The sequence below is a fragment of the Ammodytes marinus genome (assembly GCF_949987685.1).
Source record: "Ammodytes marinus genome assembly, chromosome: 12".
Lineage (NCBI taxonomy): Eukaryota > Metazoa > Chordata > Actinopteri > Uranoscopiformes > Ammodytidae > Ammodytes > Ammodytes marinus.
This window is the reverse complement of record NC_137216.1, coordinates 30573726-30578725: the sequence shown is the minus strand read 5'-3', so window position 1 is coordinate 30578725 and position 5000 is coordinate 30573726. Positions and strand designations below refer to the sequence as shown.

General features: G+C 40.2%; 2 protein-coding genes across 2 annotated transcripts in view; both read left to right on the top strand.

Moving 5' to 3' along the window:
* mylka (myosin, light chain kinase a) overlaps positions 1 to 5000 on the top strand; it is a gene marked incomplete at its 5' end in the record, with an annotated part of 228217 nt that overhangs the window by 164210 nt on the left and 59007 nt on the right. The gene's annotated exons all lie outside the window — the stretch shown is intronic.
* Positions 1248 to 5000, top strand: part of dnajc10 (DnaJ (Hsp40) homolog, subfamily C, member 10) — a 29689-nt gene continuing 25936 nt past the window's right edge. The window contains exon 1 of the mRNA XM_080037655.1: positions 1248 to 1286. The gene's annotated coding sequence lies outside the window, so the exon portion shown is untranslated. The remainder of the gene's footprint in view (positions 1287 to 5000) is intronic.

Here is a 5000-nt window from a genome sequence, read left to right as displayed (position 1 = left end):
CGCAGCTAATGACGACACAACCGGGTGAAGGCAGAAATGCTTAAAAAATAAAGGCGCAAAGGTGTTAGTCTGCGATTCTGGAGAACGCTTGATGTGAAAAAATTACTTTTTGTCAAAATCAGTGAATATCTCCTCTTGATCTGCTACATGTCTGTACTGTGTGCCTGTGTTTTAAAGGTGCAGTGTGTAATATGACCTCATCAAGAAAGTTCTACAAAGTTCTAGAATGCAACGCTCCCTGGGTAACCCCAACCCTTTCGAATAATAACAGAAGCTACAGTGGCCTTCAAGGACAAGAACAATTCTACATTTTAAACAATGCACCTGATGACATTCCAACTATGACACTTTCAACATGGCGGCACTAGGCCTTGGTCCAAGATATGCAGAAATATGGACATATATGAGACCCTTTCTAAGGGAAAAAAAAATAATTCAAAAAAATGTGTTCAGCTATTATGCACTAAATTAAATGTACTTATGGATATAATTACTTTCTACAAAATCTGCTAGGAAATAAAAACCAAAATTCTACACACTGCAGGTTTAATACTATAAGTATAGTAGCCGATATGTATAGTATATATTAGTATATTAGTTAATATGTAGCCTGTGCTCTGTCAACTGATGTAACAAAGGGGGACCACAGCTAGAAACATGCCCATTTACAGAGCCTAGGCTATGAATAATACACATTGGATTTTTTTCAGTGCGGACACAGTAGACATTGTTTGTCTGTCTGTCTGTCTGTCTGTCTGTCTGTCTGTCTGTCTGTCTGTCTATCTATAAAAAAGGGTATCTTTTGACCCCAATAAAAAAAATATATAAAGAAATAATCACTTTCATATCTTTTAACCAATTTAAACAAACTATCTTAAATCTGCCAAACTCTACCTGTAACTGTTTTAATTAGGCTATATTGTACTTTCACCCATTTCATTTTAATTGCTGCCACTCTTCACCACTGTGTAAATGTTTCAATAGTTTTTTCTCTTCACCTGTTGTTGTGTAGGCTATTTGATGTTTTTGCATTGAATATTGTTTACGTATTGTTGTTTTTCCTTTGAATTTGCTTTGAACTCGACATCATTGTAAATGAGGGTCACACCCCTCAATTGGTCTCTCGAGGATAAATAAAAGTTAAATGAAAATGAAAAAGACTTTATTGTGAAATCCTCCTAGCGGCAGTGCATCGCGTGTGTGTGTCGGGCTGTTGATCCCGGTCCTAGGCGGACTCTTATGCGGATCTTCATCTCCAGACTTTGGGAACTTCAGACACGTACCAGGTAAAGAGAAAAGGCTTTTTACTAAACCCTCACACACACACTTTACTACGGGCCCGATGCACAGTTAAACAGCACACCACTGTAATGCTACTGGTAAGCTAGCAGGCTCATTAGTAACATTATGTTCTAGTTATTTCTGTATGGGGAGTAGGGGACACACACACACACACACACACACACACACACACACACACACACACACACACACACACACACACACACACACACACACACACACACACACACACACACACACACACACACACACACACACACACACACACAGACACAGCTAGCTCAGTTAGCTTCATTTTTAGCTTATTATAGTATAGCTTCTCAGTTTGGGTCAATGAGATACATTTAGATAGATTTAATTTAACCTTTGTCTATACTCGAGAGACCAATTGAGGTGTGTGTGTGTGTGTGTGTGTGTGTGTGTGTGTGTGTGTGTGTGTGTGTGTGTGTGTGTGTGTGTCTGTGTGTGTGTGTGTGTGTGTGTGTGTGTGTGTGTGTGTGTGTGTGTGTGTGTGTGTGTGTGTGTGTGTGTGTGTGTGTGTGTGTGTGTGTGTGTGTCTCTGTGTGTGTGTGTGTCTGTGTGTCTGTCTGTCTGTCTGTGTCTGTCTGTGTGTGTGTGTGTGTGTGTGTGTGTGTGTGTCTGTCTGTCTGTCTGTCTGTCTGTCTGTCTGTCTGTCTGTCTGTCTGTCTGTCTGTCTGTCTGTCTGTCTGTGTGTGTGTGTGTGTGTGTGTGTGTGTGTGTGTGTGTGTGTGTGTGTGTTTGTGTGTGTGCGCGCGTGTGTGCGTGTGTGACCCTGCTTTGCATTGATGACGAGCCAAACAAATTCAAAGCAAAAACAACACAATATAGGCTACATGAATGCAAATACATCAAATACACAAGAAGCTGATAAAGGGGAAAAAAATATTCATATCTGGTAAATAAACAGGTATTATTATGTTGTTATAACCGTGGTATTCACTGTACAATGTGTATTCATTCATTTAAATGCATTTCGGTGTTTGAGTGTATATATAAAATGTGTATTGTGAAGCGCCTTGTGACCCTGGTCTGTGAAGGGCGCTATATAAATAAAGCTTACTTACTTACTTACTTACATTGGCTATTTCTAATGGTTACAACCTGGTATCAGTTGCTATACTCATTGAATAATATAGGCTACATATAAATATATACATTTGTGACAGAGAAGTGAAACATTTTCTAAGGTATATTCTCATAACTGAATAAACAAACTTTCCTCACAGGGAAAATGTAGATCCCTGGAACACTGTTTGAAGTTAGAAAGCTTCCTGAAAAGTTACGGTTTCACTGTTGTTGTTGTTTACAGCAGCAGGGCCCACAGTTTGGTTTACAAACATATTCTAGTCTTAACGTTTGGTTCCAGGTTCCTCAGAATAATTTAGTTTTGATTTATGATGATAGAATTATTCAATATAGAAGAATTACATGTAGAGAAAATATGTTTGGTGAAATAAGAGTGAGCAAAGATGGCAAATTGGGTAAAAATTAATCGAAAAGTCTTGAAAAAATTATTTGATTAAAAATGTACAGGTGTGTGTGTGTGTTTGTGTGAGAGAGAGAGAGAGAGAGAGAGAGAGAGAGAGATCATTGTGTGAGAGTGTGTGTGTGTGAGTGTGTGTGTTTGTGTTTGTGTGTGAGTGTGTTTGAGAGAGTGTGTGTTTGTGTGTGTGTGTGTGAGAGAGAGAGAGTGTGTGTGTGTGTGAGAGAGAGAGAGTGTGTGTGTATTTGTTTTTTAGACACAACAACTTGTGTGGAATGCGTCCTCGTCCTCCCATTCCTTTTGTTTGGAATTTTATTAATTTGAAGTTCGTATTTTTCAAATGTATTTTTGACACAGGGTCAACTGTACGGCGACCGTGGCTCAGGTGGTAGAGCGGGTCGGCCGATGATCCAAGGGTTGGCGGTTCGATCCCCGCCCTGCCACCTGTGTCATGCTTGTTGTGTCCTTGGGCAAGACACTTCACCCGCCTTGCCTCGTGTGAATGTGTATGACTGCTGTATGTTTGAGGTGGTGGTCGGAGGGGCCGTAGGCGCGGAATGGCAGCCACGCTTCCGTCAGTCTGCCCCAGGGCAGCTGTGGCTACTATGGTAGTTTATCACCACCGGTATGACTGTGTGTGAACGAATGGAACCTGGAACCCTGTAAAGAGCTTTGAGTCCTTAGGGAATAAAGCGCTATATAAATCCAATCAATTATTATTATTATTATTACAATGAAATTCACTGGACAACATTCTTTAGTATTGAATAATTCATCATGACTAAAAACTAAATTATTTTGAGGAACCTGGAAATCAAATCAAATCAAATCAGTTTTATTTGTATCGCCCAATATCACAAATAGACATTTGCCTCAGTGGGCTTTACATTCCATACAGTATGACACCCTCTACCCTTATCTATCTATCTATCTATCTATCTATCTATCTATCTATCTATCTATCTATCTATCTATCTATCTATCTATCTATCTATCTATCTATCTATCTATCTATCTATCTATCTATCTATCTATCTATCTATCTATCTATCTATCTATCTATCTATCTATCTATCTATCTATCTATCTATCTATCTATCCATCTATCCAAATCTCAGGGACAGTTGACAAAGTAAGGAACCAATTGTATAAGACTAGAATATGTTTGTAAACCAAACTGTGGGCCCTGCTGCTGTAAACAACAACAGTGAAACAGTAACTTTTCAGGAAGCTTTCTAACTTCAAACAGTGTTCCAGGGATCTACATTTTCCTGTGAGGAAAGTTTGTTTATTCAGTTATGAGAATATATCTTAGAAAATGTTTCACTTCTCTGACACACCCAAAGTTACACACTGCGCCTTTAAATATTAAAATGCAGGCTATTGTAGTGGTGACCTCCCAGCCAGAATTTACAGCCCAGTGGGGTAAAGGTGTGTGTGTGTGTGTGTGTGTGTGTGTGTGTGTGTGTGTGTGTGTGTGTGTGTGTGTGTGTGTGTGTGTGTGTGTGTGTGTGTGTGTGTGTGTGTGTGTGTGTGTGTGTGTGTGTGTGTGTGTGTGTGTGTGTGTGTGTGTGTGTGTGTGTGTGTGTGTGTGTGTGTGTTGCTCTGAGCCAATCCCATCCAGCCACATGTTACAGGCGGGACATTCAGACCAAGAGGGCAACACACACACACACACACACACACACACACACACACACACACACACACACACACACACACACACACACACACACACACACACACACACACACACACACACACACACACACACACACGCTGAACACACTGTTATAAACGCCTGTGTTTGCTTATCCTGCTATTAAACATGATTACACCTGGAAGCTTCCCATATGCCAAACACTGTCTCTGAAGGGTGTTAGTAAAACTAGTGGTGGCTGCTATTACATCTACGGTGCACCACCATCTCTACCATTGTGTCCTTGAGCAAGACACTTAACCCCAAACTGCTCCAGGGGCGCTGTACTATGGCTGACCCTGCGCTCTGACCCCCTCTGGAGTCTGTCTGTCTGTCTGTCTGTCTGTCTGTCTGTCTGTCTGTCTGTCTGTCTGTCTATCTATCTATCTATCTATCTATCTATCTATCTATCTATCTATCTATCTATCTATCTATCTATCTATCTATCTATCTATCTATCTATCTATCTATCTATCTATCTATCTATCTATCTAT